The 19648-nt window shown below is 40.0% G+C and overlaps 1 long non-coding RNA gene across 1 annotated transcript in view; it reads right to left on the bottom strand.

Annotated features, from left to right (window-relative positions):
- Positions 1–7295, bottom strand: part of LOC310896474 — an 88823-nt gene extending 81528 nt beyond the window's left edge. The window contains exon 1 of the long non-coding RNA XR_014581521.1: positions 6567–7295. This is a non-coding gene — a long non-coding RNA (uncharacterized lncRNA). The remainder of the gene's footprint in view (positions 1–6566) is intronic.
- Positions 7296–19648: the final 12353 nt, after the last annotated feature.

Below are 19648 nucleotides of genomic sequence, written 5' to 3'. Positions count from 1 at the left end.
CAAACCTTAATACTTTACCATTCGGTTCCTGGTTGCCCTATATGATTAATTTGCACCCAGGCTCCCTTAAAAATCTCACTCCTTTGTATGTCTCTAGTAGAATTTGCATTTTCTTTAAGAAAATTCCTGTGCTTTTATCTAGCTCTGTGCACTACAGAAAGCAGGGCAAGTTGTGAGCTAAAATAGGATGCTCTTTGGGGATGAGTGCTTTTCCCATCCATATTCCTGAGTCAGAGCAGTTCTAGTAGCCATCTCGAAGGTCACACAGAAGCAGAAACTGAATGGATAACAGTCAGTGAAATCCCCTGCATGCAGTATCAGTTGGAGCTCTTATCTTATCAGTTGGATTATGAAAGCAATCTCAGGAGTCTATTTTACTTTGCCTATTGTTTCTTTTGACAGGTTGATGCCTTGATGAAACAACTTATCCTGAAAACAAAGGAGTACATTTTCTATAATAGCCTGCCAGATTTAGGAAGGACCAGCCATGGGTTCTGGTACTAGGGACAGTTCTTTGCCAGCTAGAATCACCATTCATGCTGTTCCCAGGTCATATACTTCTTCCTTCCTCCCGTAAGGCTTGTTGTAGATCCAGTCTTTTAAAGGGAGTGATGTGTTCTCCAGAGAACTGTGCACTTCATTGCACCCTGCATGCTTCAGGAAGTGTCCAAAATGCTAACATCAGCAATATGCACTGCCAAGTGCTCCCTGTACTGTCTACCTATTTTATCCATCAGATAAGAGACAACTGTCATATTCTAAAGATGTGTCCCAAAAGGTATAACCCTAAATTCAAAGCACTCTCATGAGATCCATGTAAGCAGAATTTGCTGATGTTCTTTTGTTATATCCAAAGCTAGATATAGATGGTTTGGCCTATTATTTCTGTTCCACTCCCCAGAGAATTCATCTTGCTTGTCTTGTCAAAGACTACATTGAACCTTACTTGGTGTGGGAGCCAGAACAATAGCAATGTCACTATCTACTGTATGATTTTTTTTCACAGATTCTCACATTTTCTATCTTTTATTTTTTCCCTTGTTAAAGAAAAAAAGAAAAAAAAAAAGACCTTGTACCCTATTCCTTTTGCTTTATTAAAGGAGGGGCAAAATCATCTCTCTCTCTTGGCTATTCAAAGAAAACTGTTTTAAAATCATGAACTAGACTGGTGCCCATATGGCTTCAATATTTACGTGTTTTCCCAGTTAGAATTCATATAGCTCTTCCACTTTATGGCCTCTGCAAGATCACATGCTATGTTGCCTTTCTGACAACTGAGGTAAAGAAAGCAACCATAATATCATGAACAGTGAAACATTTCACCTGCTCTTTGCCCTGGTTCATAGTTTAATTCTGATTTGCAAGCACCAGGCTTGGAGTGCTACAAGCATAGCCCATGTCCATTAGCAGCACATTCAGAGAAGAAGATGAAGGGTCTCTCAAAGCCTTACTCAACTTCTAAAAGTCACTTGTCCAAGGGAGGAGGATCTCTCTCCCTCTGTTTTCTGGTGGGTTCTCATCATAGACGAAACAGTTTCTCTTTGCATTTCTGTTACTGGCTTCCTTCTAGCCAGTTATTCTCCTCACAGGATAGCCAGAATATCAGCTGTGCAATTAGTAACCTCCTGCCACCATACCTACAATGTATCTCAGTGTCTATCAGCATAGCAGAACTTAAGTAATGACTCTCAAGATGCAGAAGAACAGAGGGAGGTAGAAAACATAATGAGTTACTGAGGGATAATGCACTTATCCCTGCTATTGAGGAAATGAGCTATAAGGGGCATGGTTAAGTCTGGGGTTTTGTACAACTATATGTTACTCCACTCCATGTTCATTTTAGTCTAATTGAGCCCTTTCTTTAAAATATTACTTTCAATTTCCAGTCTTCAGGAAAAATCATTAAAATGGGTTACTTTTTCCCTTTGTCAGTAGACTGTACACACATCCAAATGTTTCATCATTCTCTAAACCCTAATTTCTGAAACACTCATAATTTCTGAGACTGCATGGGGAAAAAAAAAATGTGCTTGAAATTGTAGTTTCATACACTGAGCTTATAAAAAAAAAAAATCTGCATTTCCTACCACCTGCTATTGACATTCCAATTCAATGTGAGCAAAATGGTGAATTGATTCTCTCATATGGGTTAAAACAGAAAAAGTTTGAAAGTAGTTTCTTATTTATTTATCTACAATGGCTTCTATTTGATTCCTAGCTTACAAGTGTATAGTCCTCAAAATCATTTTATTGCTGCAGTTTAATGTGGTAGATCACCCTCAAACTCCCACTTAGGGTCCCTCGATACTTCAAACAACTTCCAGTTCTCAAGTAGCAGTGCTCTCAATATCATATTAGTCCTGGACAGTGAGTTTTCTGATAAATATCACATCTCCCTAAGTACTTTTCCACTTATCCTTAGCAGTTGCTCAGGTCTGATAATCATTTCTCACTCCAGGGAGTAAACAAGGACTTATAGGTCTACTGGCCCATAGACCATTGCCGATGGACTGATTTGTTCAGAGGCCACTCTACAGATGAGCACAGCTCTAATAGTCTCTTGAGCTGTTAGAGCCTGTGCCTTCTTCCCTTGCTTATGGAAGTAAGACACAGTAAGCCTCTTGCTTACCCTCCATTCTTGGCCCTCCAGTTTTAAACCTCCTTGATCTTATTCTGCAATAACTCTTCAAGCCCTGTCTGGCAGCTCCTTACACTTTGCTAACACCACTTTATAGCCTTTTCATTGGATCACAATCAAGTGTCCCCTGCAAGGTCTCCCCAGAGCTTCCACTTCCCATCCAGACTTTGCTTCTTAGTCCTTCCTGTCACTTCTTTAATCTTTCAAAAGGACAGATGGACATTGAGCAGTATTTGCTAAAGGTCCATGACCCATGTTGTCCATGTGAGGTTTACGATATCATCCCATTAGAATGAAATTGAGCAATAGAAATTAAGTATTTACTTACCGTCATTACCAGATGGTCTGCAAAAAAAAAAAAGAAAGATCATTTTGTGATGGGCACTGCAAAATTGCTAACTTTTGCCATGGTTTGGCTCCTGTTTAAATTTACAGTAATATTCATCCAGAGTCTCAGAGGCAGAGAGTTTACTATGGATAGATGAGGAATGATTTTTAGAATGTCATCCATCTTGTCTAAAATAAAGTCTTTGTTACATTTCAGAGAATAAATGTAAATTAGCATTGTGTTTTTCAATCATTGTGAAAGGAATTCTGAAATTAGTCTTATGATTTCACCAGCCACTTTGTGCTTTATTATCCATCATGGGATTATTTGGATACAGCTATTTCTTTGGCTAATTATTTTTAGTATTTTTACATACACAGATTTGAAAGACTCTGTAAGAATATAATTGTTAAGACTGCATTTCTTCAGGAATGATGAAACACAATCATGTAACTATAAGAATGCATTGCGTAGAAAAGTAGAATATGGTCTCAGTTGTGGTTGCTATGTAATTTTTCTTTTCAAACTAATATTGAATTTTGTATATAAAAGAGAAACTGATTTCCAAAGGCTGAGAGAAAGCCTTAATTCAGAATTTCCTGTCGATTTGATCTCTGTTTATTTTGGGAAACTGCATTACATATTTTAACTAGCCTGATATTAAATATGATTTTTGTTTGAATGTAATTGAAGTTAACTTCAACCATAACTAGATAATACATTTTTAATGGCCACTGTCCTTCTTCATTTATTATATACATGCATTTATATATCTCTATATCATATCAGATATGTAATAGCCCAATAGAAAAAAAAATATGGTGATATTTTGCATATTCAATTAAAATTTTATAGGAAGGCATTGCCACACAGAACGGTCTTGTCTGTGTGAGGACTAGAAATTGAATATACATGTAGGAAATTTTGCAAGAATTAAGATTAATAATTGCCTTTCTCCTCAATGTCCCTCCAATGTGCACCAAGTCTGATGGTTCAAACTGGAAGAGCTTCACTGAAACCAGTGGAGTTGCACCAATATCCTCTATCAGGGAATCTGGTCCTTAATGTTCTTTATCTCTGGAGGGCAATTGCCATTATCTGTGATAAAGGTATGATCTATTTCCAGAAATGGTCAGCTATCTCATCACCATCACTCAGAATAAAGTCTAACAAATTAATAGAAAGTTTACCTGAAGAGGTAATAAGGAATCAGCATTTACAAGAGTAAAGTTATACAGTAATTACTAAACCAGTGTGTTGCTGATGTGGTGTTATCATCAAACTCTCTGCAAGCTATAAGTAGGAGACACATGCTTTTCACTTCAGATCCCAAGACATGTCATTGCTCCAGAGCTACCAGGAGGTACAGGTGACTGCAGTGCAGCTAAGAGACAGTAGTTTGCTCTCCTGCAAGCCACAGTAGCATGATCATGACTGACTTTATGGTAGCACCTGCTTGCCATGCACCCAAAGATTCCTGCTGTCCCAACCCCTCCAAACAGCCCAGTAATGGCTGTGGCTCCTCGTGGCCTCTTGTTTTCACCCTTAGATCCAAAAAAAAAAAAAAAACCACAATTTTATGTTTTCCAGGAATGTTTGCACTGTCTTTGTGGAGAAATTTGGGGGGTACAGTGGATAACAACACGTGTCAGATGCCATTGTATAGGTGAAATCAAGCTACCCCATCTGATGCTGTAATACTCCTTCAGGGCTGCAGAGAAGCTTATGTACAGGCCTACTGCTCTCCACTGCCCTTACTGTCCCTTAGGTAAGATAGCAGTGTCCAAGACAGTCATCCTGGCATCGATAAGGATGTAACTTCTTAACATGAGTCAGTAACAGTTCAAATGCCTGTGGAGATCTCAGCAGAATTTTTTTGTAGCAGATGTGTTTCTGTGACTGTGCACACATGCTTATGCACATAACTCAATGAAATTTTAAGGGGAGATTATCATACAGTAAGAACAATGTAGGCTGGTTATTATGTAGATAATACTAATACGAGTTACAAATATTTAATTGTTACACATTGGAAAAAAAAAAAAAAAAAAAAGTGGCCATTACCTTGAAAAGTCTGTTATTATTTTTTCCACCAAAAACACGGAACAAATATAAGACAATTCTAACAAGTTTTAGTATTATTTAGAAAAAAAAAATCTCTACGGATACTTCTTCCAATGAGTAATAAGTAATAGCTAACAATTTGTTATGCTGTCACTGCCTGTCACTTTTAGAACAGCAAGGTTATACAAGATTTTGGAGAGTTCTACAAAGTACTGATGGGGATAGACCCCGTATTACGAAGGTAAGAGTAATTCCTGCACATATCAGAGTCTTCCGTTTCCACTAGGTGTTGAATGCCCCTAGATTCCCAACAAAATCTAACACAAAATTTGCATAATGTAGTTAAGTATTTGTTATCACCTTGTTTGTCTGCTTCTGTTTACAAACATAAAAGCTTTTTCTTATTTTAATTAAACGTTTAAAACTTGTCATTACTACCCAGCAAGGACCCTAAAAATTTTACAACCTAATTCTAGACCTTACAAATGCATGGCTAATGTTGATATTGCTTCTCCTCCTACTTTGTATACCCCTTGTTGCCAGCCAAACAAGAGGAATTAATGAGCCCGGTGACTACTTGAATCTTTACTGAAGACTCATCAGTTTGCAAGAGGACCCCTGAATAAAGCACACAGGAGACGGGTTCCATCTTTCATGCTTTATGCTCCTCCTTATCCAGTGTACATGATAATTGTGGAACTCTCTCTGGTCACTGGGTTTGGAGGACCTATCTACCTCTTTGTAACTAACGGAAAGTTTTGTGTCTCTGTTTCCACCATCCTGGCCATTGGAGATTTCTAACAGCAGAGGAATTCCCATATCACCACCTCAGATCTTGTCTTTGGATGGAAACAGAGTAGTGCCTAGGGACAGGTCTGTGATGCAGCTGATTTTAACCTGCTCAACTTTTGAGTCTGACTGGAGGCTTAGACAGACCCCTGCATGTTCCCCAAATATCAAAAATCTCAAGTGGAAGAGGCTTCTTTGTATTTCTGCTTCCTTCGCACCCCATTGTAAGCCAAAAAGAGCAATAAACAAAAACCAGACTCACTGATGCCAGACATCCCTGTTATATCTACAAACATTAGTGAAGACTGACACAAAGGGGGACTTTTTAATTTAATGCTGTAGATTACAAATTGAATTCTCAAACTTGAGAATTGCCAGCCTGACTTGAGGCTTGACAGTTCTTAATAGACCGGTTACAAATTAATAATTTTTATCTAGCTGAGTGAATAACATTTTGATAAATTGTCCATTTGCCTGTCTGCTTTATCCAGCTATGCCCTGTTTCCTTTTTAAACCCAAGGAAACTCTGCCCATAAGTTGATGGTGATGGAAAAAGCTATTTAAAATCCCAGATACCCCAAGGTTTTTCACATATTCTATTAGAAGAGGTGTTGCTGAGCCACATAATGAAAGTGATTATATGTATAGATAATTTCCTCCTTATTTATTTACTCCCTTTTCTCATGCCATTGAAGACTTCTAATTTTTATATATACTGCAACATTAACCTCAGTATCTTTAACTTACCAGTATTTTTCACTGTCATTCTTCAGCTCTTGTGGAGTATTTCAGTCCATCTCAGGTGTCCTAGAATCTCGTCCTTACTGTGTCAGTGACAACACAGACAAAAGAGCTCTCTTAGTGGCACACAACAGTCTTTTTAAAGCGAAGCTTTATCTTCTGGATAGAAGGTCTAGAATGTTCAGTAGTTTTGCGTTATACAAAGTGTAACCAAGTATCTCTCTCCAAATCTGACAAGTTGTTTGTTCTGAGCTTGCTGGATCACTTCTTGCCTGGACTGGAATACAGCATGCGTATCTGCCTCCTCTGTTTGCATTTCTTGGGCCACTCCAGCCCATTGTTTCTTTACAGACACCTCTCAAAAACCCTCCTTCTACTAATTTGGCTTCTTTTTTTTGTCCCCAGTTCCCATGCCTGTCTGTAACAGCTTATTGTTCCCTTTGATATCTCTGCTGCTACTTATGTCTATAAATCTGTTTGTTCTGCTGGTGGGCATCCACCTAATCTGGTCCATTGTTTTCCTTACATCTAGTACAGGTTACAGCATAAAGTGGCTTACACACGGCACCGTTGTCAGAGAGCTTCACGAAACCTATCTGCATTAATATTGCAATTTACATTCTATCACAAAAAATAAGAGTTTAAGATTACATTCATAAAAATTACGTGCATATTCTCTATTTGAACACAGATGGAAAAAGACTTTTTGGAGATGCTCAAGAACACTAAAAAATAAAAAATAAATTAGAAACCAAGTGTCATCTAAGATATAGGTTTTTATGCTTGAAATGCATACTGTGATCTTGGGACACTTTCTCATCTCAAAATATACTTGAAGAAAAAGAAACATTTAGAGGACCCACAGTGACTATCACATATACTGGCTACACTCAGTCTTGCCTGTGAAGGGAAAGTCTTTCTGACTCCTTTCCTCAAAGGGATCACATAATGGTCAGCAACAGCTCTCTGATAACTGTCGTGTATATTCCACGGTCTATCATAAGCTGTACTAGGTACAAGGAAACAAGGGATATCACAATGTCTCTCATTTCACTCCCCGGACCTGTGGGTTTAAGTAGGCCTAAATTGTTCCTAATAGATACTACACCCCTTCTTAATGATTTTTCTAGTCTCTCCAGGAAATCTATTCCTATGTCATCTTTCCAGGTCAAAATTATTTTGATGCCTGGCCTAAAATTTTCTCCACTTACAAGTAAACTCATTACTTTGTCGGCAGTGAACACAAAAAAAAATCTGCACTTTCCTTTTCAGTAAACTTCTGGAGATGAGCATTATCTGCCTCTTCAAGTCTTTTCAGAAACTTGCGGCCCCTTTTTTTTTTTTTTTCTTAGTCTTCCCTTAAAAGCCTTCATTTCCAGATCACTGATCTTTTTAGTTCCTATTTGGACTTTCAGCAGACAAAGTGGGGTTTTGAAGATGGAAAGATTACCTAAACTAAAGTCTCACCAGAACAGACTAAAGTGACAGAACTACTTCACCTATCTTATCTGCAGTGATTGTGTTTCTACTTCCCAGTATAATGCTTTCTTTTTCTTCACAGTTAAGTTGCCTCATATTTAGTTGGCAGTCTACTACAAGGCCCAGATCCATTTCTGCAGAATGACTGCAGAGAAATTAATTTCCTATCTTGTATTTGTGTGGTTCATTATTTCTGTACAATACTGTAAATGTATTACTCCACACTTACTTTTACTGAATTAATTTATTTTTTTTTCTTCCCTGGACCATTTCTCCAATTTGTCATGATAATCTTGAGCTTTCATCCTGTACTCCATTGTGTTACAGCCTCTCCTAGGCTGGTATCACCTCCATGTTTAATAAATTCACTCCATTCCATTACCCATCTCATTAATGAGATTACTGAATAGGAAACACCTTGGTGGCACCAGTGTAGAGTGCTTCAGTTAAGTTTGACAGCAAGCCTTTAATAATTACTTCCTTTCAATACCATCTTCGTGAAGGCTGGAGCTCCTGGTGCAATATGCAGCCTGAAGAAACATCTGCCCTCCATTAGCTACTGAACTTCCCACCCCCAGGGCTGGGAAGCTGTGTGCTGTGTAATAGGCAGTTTATTTTGTGCCAGTATTTTAACCCCTTTGGCCTTATGCTAAAGCCAGATTTGCCTGGGAATATACTAAATACTTAGCTAGCCATGTGTATGTGTGTATCTGCTTTTTGGTACACAAGTCCCACCTCCCAGCCTCAAAATGACAGGTGTCCCCTAGGCTGAGCAAACATGATTGGTGCTCCTATAGACAGCTGAGTAGCGCTGGCTTTTCATTAAAGCTGATAAGTTTGAGGGAGATCTTTTCCCTTGCTGATGTGCTGCTTTGCGGTGTTTCTCAAGCATGGCTTACGATGGAATAGGAAGCAGTCACAAGTGGGATGACTCACACTTGCAAGCTATTTTCATCTGGCTTATGTTGCTCTGCTAATAATGTTTTCCCTCTGTATTCAGAAGTCTTTGCAGAGAAAATGAGATCTGCTGGTGTGAATCTGCTGGTGCTGTCCCCAGCTGGCAGCATGTCTTCCCAGCTGAGTCACTCACCTTCTCTTTTCCTCAGTTTCTCCGCTGTGAATATGAAATTCACTTGAAAATGTGAAACATTCGTCAATTGTTTGTAAACAAAAATTATTTCCCATGTGTATTTTTATGGTGATTTTGTTCCTAACCTCCCATAGAGGAAAACCTGCGTCTTCTCATCCTCAGACCAGTATGGCATCCAATCACCTGCTGAGATCACCCTGCACCTCCGTGTGAAGTTGGAGTAAACTGATTTCATAACAACTCTCCATCCACTCTGTCACATTTTCCTTGCCTTTCATCTAAGTAGCAGCAATAGAAATTAATTTAGCAAGTACAAGACAATGGGCATTCCATCCATTTTTGGAGAGGTTAGGCCTGACAACTCAGTGAAAGAATTTAGCTGCAGCAACTGTGCCAAAGGCAATAGAAGATTTTTATTTTCTGCCTCCTAAACATTTCTGAAATGACATCCTGTGTGGGTGTGTGTCCATGAAGGTCCCCATGAACCTGCCCAAGTCAAGCATTTGTCTCCATTAAGTCATGTGCAAAGATAAGGGCATTTCAGTAGTCAACAAGACGGCACATTGTATTTTAAAATGAAGGATTTGCAGGGTTGGCAGCTCATTTGCATGCAAGCAATGTAAATGTAGCAGAGGAGGTGTTGTAAATCACCAAAGAGCTACTTGACAGTGCCACTCTGTGAGTCTGGTTCAGAATTATTAATTAGAGCAGGCTGAGGATGGTTTGTTTGCATATCAGTTGAGCTAAGCCATGTTGGAATCCCTGTAAATAATAAAACAGTCTGATTAGGCCTAGTCATTAATTAAGTGTCTTCACTGTGAATAAACAGTGAAATCTTTCCGTTTGCCAGGGACCCCTATGACACTGTGATAAATATGCAGTCGCAAAAGCTCCTATAACGTGGTTTGACATCTTCATCTATTAAATTGCAGCATTCTCCCCAGTGATGATGGGTTCAAATCCCACAGTGGATGATACATCTGCCTAGTTTTGTTCGTTAAAATATATTTCTTTGGAGCTCTCAGATAATCAGGGTTGAGAACCTGCTAGGGAAAAAGAAAGGGGGAAAAACTTGTTAAAACTCCAAACTGCAGTGTTCAGTCATCTGTATAGGTGGGCTTTTATTGGTATAACAATGCAGAGGATGATTTTTAAAATGGTTTTATTATTATATGGATGTAAAAAACAGTTATTATTTATTTGACTAAAATGCTGTACATTTAAAACCCAGTTACACTTGCCTCAGAGGTTGGTACTTGAATGGCTGTTTCTGGATTTAGCATCCACTGCCCATCAGTGTGCAGTAAGACAAAGAGATAATTTTTACAAATGCTATTTTTTCAAACTGAAGACAAAGTTAAAGGCAATTAAATCTCATGCTCCAAGACATGAATTGATCACTGTAGGTGATCAACAAGGAGATTTTCTCCTCTTATGCACTGCTGAAAAATTGGTGAGGGGCATTATGGGGATCTTTCATCTTCTGAAAATTTGAATATTGGCAACTTTTGCAGTCAGGATATTAGACTAGTAGGCAGATCAATGAGCTGAGCAGACAGTGACAAGTTCTATTTTCTTGTGTAACATTTAAGTACTGCAAGCAGCACATGAACATTGTCTCCTGGAAAATAAGGTAATTTTTATTGTTTCAATGACTTGACAGAGATCTACTCTGTTCCCATAAAAACTGATGGCCTTGTCCCCAAATATTCACTCTGCATCATTCTCCTTGTGCTCAGCCACAGCAGACAGGGCCAACACAGCCGTATTTACCCATCACTTTGGTGTTCTGATACTCAAAACAGACAATTTAAAGGTGCTGAGATAATTACAATGCTGAGCATGAGTATTTGAATAGGTGGGAGACAGATGACTCAGTGAGATCAATCTATTGATCTCAAGATATTCTAAGTATTTAAGTGCCATGCAACAATTAGAGGTATTTCTGAGTATGCAATAAATGACTTTATTCTGACAGGCTCTCTTGTTTCTTTTATACATAATAGAGACTGAGAATGCCACTGAACTTAGAATAGCTTTTAGGAAGACAGTGCTCAGCCGAGTTTGGTGCTGACAGTCCTGTGTACGGGTAAACAATCAGCCAGGTGGCAGGAGATCATTGCGATTATTGTTGCGGCAAGTAGCAGCCCCTTGAATCCTGAGATTTACTTGAATGTTGTCAAATAGATTATAGGCCTCAATATGAAATTAATAAAGAGATATATGTACATGTGCAACAGATGGATTAACTCCTGTTTAATACAGACAAAGAAACAGAATCCACATTGGTTCCTTGATGCCCATCAGAAAAGGACAGTAACGACCATGAGGCTTGATGACTTACTTGTGGAGACCACCATGGATGCCCAAAGTCCCTCCCTACAGTTGTCACTTTCATATTCCAAAGAGACCCTAACAGGCAGCTGTTGGCAGCATTCCTCTCTACTGCAGTGATTCCAGCGAAGTAGCATGGGAAAGGCTTATTATAGGTTTGCTGAGAGACCTGGCCTGTGCAGAGATTTGCAGCGATATTCAGTATGCTGATGTCACCCAGCTGGCACAAGAGAAGGGATTAACCAACGTCTAGACATGCTCAAGGCTTGCAGGGGACTGGCTATTTGCAAATGAGTCTGGAAGAGACTGAGACAACCTTGGTGGGCTGAGCAGAGAGGCAGGGAGAAGTCCTGCCAGAACTTCTGTCCCTGCTGCTCGCTGAGGGAACATGACTGCTGGTGGTGAGGCAGGTGGAGGATTTGTGTGTGTGTTGAGAGTCTGGGCTTCTCCTCCTGGACATTGTCCAAGGAAGCTGTGTTAGTCTGTGCATGAAGAGCGGAAGCAGCTCTTCTCGTTTCTGTTAGACTTTCCCATTACTATCTGCACCTCTATTGCCTGCAGATACGGCTGCCATAATTCTGTCTGATAACCTGCTGTGGACTCTGCTGTTGCTTTTTATCCCTGGTTTCAACAGCCTGAGGGATCACATGCCCTCAGTTATGATTAACTGATCCCTTTGGGCTGGAGCTCCTTTGCTATAAAAGCATGGAACTGTCGATGGAGTAGGCATCCCTGAGTTTGGCATTTATTCTCCTTTGAGGCCTTTGGGACTGCCTGAGTTTTAAGTTATTAAGCCTTTGGCCACATCACAAGCCATGTCTTTTTTTTTTTTTTTTTTTTTTGGTTTTGCAGAACAAATAGCCTGGGAGCTGGAGAGGTTTGAGTTTATTTTATTGTCTCCTTATCTTGCCAACATGCTTTGTCAGGTGGGATGAGCTATCTTTGTGTGTGTGTGTGTTTCTGGAAATGTGCATTTCACCCAGAAAAGAGAATGACCCCCAAAGAACTTTTTGCAGAGCTAAAGAAATATGTAATTTAGAAAGCCTCTCCTTCCCCATAGAGCTCAGTTAAGGCACATTTCAGCTCTCATTAAAACTGATGGAAAGCCTCCTAGGTACTTCAGTAGCGTGGAATGAGGCCTATTAATTATTATACTTCTCACATTCTGGGGATACATACCTGTGCTGCACAGTCCTCACAAAATATACCACAGGCAGATGTGGGAGTTTATGATAACTTTATTTCAGTTGATGGAACAAAATGGCATTACAGAGAAATTTCAAGGTAAGTCTTGCACACTATCACAGCAATTAGCACTGGATCACTTCAGCTTGATCATCCTTCATACGCAATCAAGACCTTCCACTGGCATCTCTGAATTTAGTCCTGTCAGGTTACTCACACACTTCATTGTACACTGAAGAAATGGTTTGGAGTTTGCTTTTCATATATGGTCAGGTCTTCCAAGACAATAAGAAAGTGTCATACACTACAAGTAACTGCATGTGGGAAAGGAGAGCAAAGGGCCGTGTCCTGCTTTGTGTAGCAGACCACACATTTGGCACTCTAACAAAAGGAAAACATGCACTGAACTGCTGAAAACTCCACAGAAAAGTGCAGGATTTGTTTTGTTCTCTAGACCAGCTCCTCCTCCTTTTCCCAGCTCCATCTTTTTTAACAGAAAAGATTTCTAGCTGTGAGAATAGCCTTCCCAATGCAAATGACAAACAGTTTTGTTAAATTCACAACCAAGCAGACAGGGAAAAAAAAAAGAAAAAAAAAAGTCTGGAGAGCCAGATCCAAATGTCTCTCAAGTGACAGAGACTCCTATTAACTTCAGTGGTCTTTGGATCAAAAACTGAAAAAAGCTTTATTATCACATGATTGTCTTAATGGAGAATATTTTTTCTGATGCCTAACAATCATTTACACACCTCAAACCTCTGTAAAAAAGCACATAATGACATACTAATAATATCCCTCAAATGTGCCCATCTAGTGTGACTGGCACATCCCTTTAAATAGATATTGCATGGGAAATTGTTCCTGGAACACATGCTTATTCTAGCAGCAGTAAGGTCCATTAAATACCAAGCCAAGACATCAGTGTCTGATGGTGTTGCCTTTGTCTGAGAACTGGTAGAAAAAGAAATAGAAACTTTACAATTCTACAGAAGAAGCAATGAAGGCCAATGAAAACTTTCAGTTGTCTCTCTGCTTTACGGTATCTGTGCATTGGTTAATTCTGAGCAGACCTACAAGTTTACATTTTCCAAAAATGAATCTCATTTTTTCTCCTAGTCATGCTTCTAATCTCTAGGCTCTTCTGTAGTATTTATCTCCCCTCTCTGGTGCCTCCCAATTTATTACCACCTGCAAATTTTGTTAATGCATTTCATTTACCCTCTGTACTATCACATAAAAGAGGGCAATAAATTAGATGTTGTGGTGGTTTTACTCAGGTGGGCGGACAAACTTCACCACAACTGCTCTCTCACTCCCCCTCCTCAAAGAGGAATGGGGAGAAAAAATGATGAAAAGGGCTCAAGGGTTGAGATAAGTACAGGGAGATCATGCAGTAATTATCGTGACGGGCAAAACAGACTCAGCATAGGGAGAAAGTAAGATTTATTACCTATTACTAACAAGCTAGAGAAGTGAGAAGCAAAGGAAAGAAACCAAAAGCACCTTCCCCCCCATCCACCCTCTTCCACCTCCTCCCCCCGAGCAGCGCAGAGGAACAGGGGAATGGGGGTTATGGTCAGTCTATAGCGCTGCTTCGCCACCGCTCCTTCTCGGTCACTCTCGTCCCCTGTGCTGTGGGGTCCCTCCCACGGGATGCAGTCCTTGCTGAACTGATCCAGAGTGGGCTGCCCACAGGCAGCAGCTCTTCAAGAACTGCTCCAGATATGGGTCCGTACCACGGGGTCCATCCCTCAGGAGCAAACTGCTCCAACCTGGGTCCCCCACGGGCAGCAGCTCCTGCCAGGTCACCTGCTCCTGCGTGGTCTCCTCTCCACGGGCTACAGGTCCGGCCCGGAATCTGCTCCGGCAGGGGTCTTCCACAGGCCGCAGCCTCCGTTGGTGCAGGTCCACCTGCTCCACCGTGGTACTCCATGGGCTGCAGGGGGACAGCCTGCTTCACCATGGTCCTCACCACAGGCCGCAGGGGACTTCTGCTCCAGCGCCTGGAGCACCTCTCCCCCTCCTTCTTCACTGACCTTGGCGCCTGCAAGGCTGTTCCTCACTCCTCTCACTCTCCCAGCTGCTGTGTGGGGCAGCATTTTTTTTTCCTGTCTTAAATATGCTCTCACAGAGGCGCAAAACAACATCACTTATTGGCTCCGCTCTGGTCAGCAATGGCACCCTTACCAAACATGGGGCAGCTTCTAGATCCTTCTCACAGAAGCCACCCCTATGGCCCCCTGCTACCAAAACCTTGCCACGTAAACCCACTACAGGTGTTAACTCTGTAGAGGGTTGGGGTGTAAGATTGGCCCTAAAACATTCCTGCTGTTGTGCTTTAGTCATCTCCCTTCAGAGTGACCCTTCCAAATACAACTGTTTACTCTCGTCTGGATGCCTCAGTAGTTTTTCATCCACACGCCAATATTTCTCAACGACCAAACTGAACTCATTTTGAGAAGAGTGATGGGCTCCAGGCTGCTTAACTCCTACCTACTGTGGACAGTAGTCCCTAAAGACTATGAGGCCCCAAACAGGAATGGGCTTCTACGGCTTTTTTATGCTGTAGACACTTGAGACCATTAGGTGCCATTTAGACTGAAAGTTCCTGGTCTGCCTGATTTCCTTCCCATGCTCTGAGGTGTCCACTCTGGTGGGATGTTTCCCTCTCAAACATTTGTTATAGCCCAGGTTCAGGCCTGAAAATCATAACTCAACCTAGAAACCTAAACCGGCAGCCAGCACCAAGTCCCCAGTGCTAGCTCTCAACTTCATTAAAGAAAGCATTGTGTTCTTCAGCTTGGAGTTATTTCTGGGAGTGTGTTGACTTTTTAGTAAATTTTCTCTAAAATTTCTCTGAAAAAGATTTTAGCAACTCTAAATCAAAACACATAGTTTCAAAATCAAGACATTTATGTCAATATCTTTTTTTTTTTTTGAATGAGAGACATTCAAAACAGAGAACACTTTTGTTTTTAATTCTGACTTGGATAAGGAATATTTTTCAGAAATCTCACCAGTTTCTGAAGGTTTTCTACCCACTTTCATGTTGATTAATTATTCCTTATGCTTTTGTTTAGGTTTTGAATCTCCATGAAAGGCCCTTTAATCCAGGCTCCCAAATACAGATTACATTCTTTGAAAGGTCTCTATTTGTGATCATCTATGTATATGACTGTATTTACAAGTGTGTGTGACTATGAATAACTGTATGCCTGGAGCCAGTGGCCTCAAAAACAATAGGAAGACACCATTACATTCAGAAAAAAATAAAGAAAAAATTCTCTGAAGTCACAGTGAGGGGGAGATGCAATCTGTTTTATAGTACACTTGCAAAAATATTTATGCCATAGCATAAATATCATAAAACAGTCTAGTATAAATATAACATTTTGCAAAAAGCCCAGTGAATTAAACAAAGCTCATTTTTGACTAACAGTTAGTAGTAAAATAAGATATGCATTCTGGGTGCTGGAAAAGGAAATTGAGCACTCCTGGAAAATCCAAGAGCAAGAAAGAAGTAATTACGTTTTTTCAAACAGGCTTTTCTCAGTCTCTGAGATCTGTTGACTCTACTAAAATGTGTATACTTAGAAGCTGGCCTTATGAAGGAAAACAAATTAAGATTTTCTGAAGCAAAGCAGAAGCCCAATGAATCTTGGAGGGGCAGGATGGCTGACTGTCTATGTGATATCCCAGACCAGTGCCAGGGTCACTCTGTGGCAACTAATGGAACATGTCTGATATGCCAGAGAGGGGAATCAGATCTGCTAGTGATGAAGGAAAAACAGAGAAAGAAAAGAAAGTGTTGTCATTGTTGAGACTAGAGATGGGCTAAATTACTGGAGAGAACAACAATAAACCAGTTCCCTGGCTGTCTGCATTAGAAGAATGTCCCCTACCAGCCCTTGATGAGACATGATGAGGATGAGATGGAGGCAGCAAGGATGAGGCATGATGAGATGAGCTGCAACCAGCAAAGCTGTCCAGCTGGTACTGGCACACCAATATCAAACTAACTATCCAGTCAGTACTACAGTGTGGGTTTCATGGTAGCAATAACAAAATTAAAATTTATATGGAATAAGGAAACAGCTGCAACATTATTTAGATACAAACAAAGAACCATATAATTTCATGGTTTAAAAACTAATCTATTTCTTCAGTACTGACTACAACGTATTTGCTAAGCAGGCTGCCGGACATGTGGAAGTTATTTGCATTATATAGATACCAACACACCAGAGAGGATTTTGCTATCAGGAAGCCAAATACACTATAGCAAGGTTTATCATTTTGTCTATGCTTCAACTGTTCTTCACTTGGAATAACATCATTTAAAATGATCGAAACAGTAAAATCCAGCCCCTCCACCCAAGAGTGCCTGAGCACATTCTTACCTTTACACAGAGTTACCTCTGAGAAGCTGCCAAGACTCTCAAAGAACTGGACAAACATCACAAGTTATGATCATGTCTCTGGAGAATGTGTAGACCACTCTTCTTCTCTGGAAAACACTTTACATCTTTAGAGCAGTAGATACCAAGGACCAGAATTTTAAAGACATTCAAACGTCAAACCCATTGATTTTCACATAAGTTAGTTGTCAAAGTGTCCTTAAATGTACACTGTGCACATTTTATCCAGGAAAAGTCTCCATAGGTACAGAAATGGAGACAATTCTGAGGCCTGGCAGCATTTATGCAGCTACTACAACATGCATCCCTTTGTGGCCTGTATGTTTTACTGAAAAAAATCCTATATTGTTGTTGACGCTGCATACAGCTTGAGTAACAACATTCAGGGATGCATTGTACTCTGCAGATGCCCTATCGGATGCTGTGGCATGTGACTGAGGAATATAGACAGACCTTTATACAGAAGACTCAATGGAGAATAATAATGCAATGCAAACTCCCTCACAGTGAGCTGTTTTAGATGAACACTTGCAGTATACCACATATGATTAACAGTGAAAAGTCTTCCTGAGTCCTGAGAAAAACAATTTGTGTATATATACTGCGATGCTGTCTCCCCCAAAAGAGAAATGTCATCCTCATAAACCTCTGAGAAGTGCCCAGAGCACTTACTTTTTCACAATGTCAAATATAACACAGACAGATTTGAAGGCTGGTTATCTTTTTGCCTTCATGGTTTGGGAAGCTGGATGGAAGCAGAAACCCTGCAAGGATAGTTTATTTATTACAAGCTAAAACATACTGCTTAAAGCCACATTCAAGTCCATTCCTCTGCAAACAGGAGGAGGAAAAGCAGTCAACCAAGGATGTGACCAACAGAACCAAACTCCTCCTTTACTGGCCACATCGACAAGACTTTAGTCATATGAAACTGTCAGAAGAATGTTTTCTAATGTGTGAGACATCTTCCACAAACTATGTGCTCTTGATCTTCTGTACTGTGAAAGAAAGTCTTACTATCAGCTCCCAGATTAAAATGTGTCTAGTATAAAGGGAATGTGAGAGAAAAGATTGCATATCAGTGCAGAAACCTATTTTTAATAGTGGCTAAAGCCAGGGGAAGTATTTGTTCTCCTGCTGCTAATATGCCACTTGCAATACACCAGTCTGATTCCAAGGAGAGACTCTATTCCACTGGCAAAGGTTGAGTTGGTACTGGTGACTACAAATGGGTACTGTTTTAATATGGTTAGGAGAATATATGCACAGTTTTCCTTACCAGAATGGAAATCAGTGACTATGTCAAGAACTATGTTTATCAACCTTCTGGACTGAGAGTTTCTCATGTATTTCCATAATTTCCGTAGAGGAATCTACTGGTTAAGACAGCAAATGCTGTTTGTGTTTTCTTCCCAAATGACTCTCAAGTCTCTTGCAGGTGATCTCCAGAACATATTTACATGAGGAGTACAGATAACTCTGGGTCTCTCCCAGAGAGCCAGGCTACCCAAGGCTGAGCTGACCTCTTGGGTATGTATCAGATGCAGTAATTAGTCCACCTGCAGTCCTGTACAACAGTTTGGTGCATCTCAGAAGGCAACCTTGGAACGTTCTTTCTTCCTGACACAATAGCACAGCATAATGGTAGAAAAAGGCTTATCTTTGTAACATGGCATCTTATTGGGCTTTCAGCACAGAGCAAAACATTATGACAAATAAAAATGACAGGTAAGTTAAAAAGAAATAGCATTATCACAAAGGTCACTCTGCACCAATGATTTGCACGTGAACATAAGACTGTTACTAGGTCTTGGACATGATCCTGCAAGGTGTTATGCATGTCTTCCGAGATGTTTGACTCCTGTCCTCGTTGAAGAAACTCAGCACCTTGCATAAAGACATCTGTCTGTAGTAAATGATAATGCGGTCAGCAACGGCAGAGGTGACAAGTACAAACATTTTGAAAGGTGAAAAAGAGTTGCCATGAATCAGAAAATCAGAACCACTTTTGTCACTGGTTTCTAAAACACCAGTAAAGGTTTGGATTACTCCAGCTACAAACTCCGTTGTCAAAACAAACATGCTAAAAACTGCTTTCAATTTTGAGCTAGAAATATTTGCTGTGCTATTTGCATATGGCAAATCCTAATGTAACCTAACGGTAAAAGGGGGAGAAGGAGGTTTCTCAGGGTGTACAAGTGTGAAACTGATTAAAGAAACTGTGATCATATTTAGATGACTTTTAAGTATTGCACAAGACCTTCAGTTAGACACTTACCTTTGCATTTTATTAAATGTTACAAAATTATTATCTTTCAATAAAAGGAGAGACTTAGTGACACAATTTCTCTCTAAATTAATGGCAAATAAAGTCTTTCTACTTCTGTATAATAAATGTGATTACACAGCTCTAGCCTTTTACTCATAAAATTCATGACCATTGAGCAGCCAAAGAAGTGAAGGGATTGCAAAGAAAGATACAATTTTAAATATCATACAACTGAAAAATTTTAAACATCTTAGCCATCTGAAATGCTGTTTACATACTGTGTGATGCAGATATACTTGTTTTACTGACTATT

This window comes from Anser anser (assembly GCF_964211835.1).
Source record: "Anser anser genome assembly, chromosome: 3".
Taxonomy (NCBI): domain Eukaryota; kingdom Metazoa; phylum Chordata; class Aves; order Anseriformes; family Anatidae; genus Anser; species Anser anser.
The sequence above is the reverse complement of the archived record's forward strand: the minus strand, read 5'-3'. Positions and strand labels throughout refer to the sequence as shown.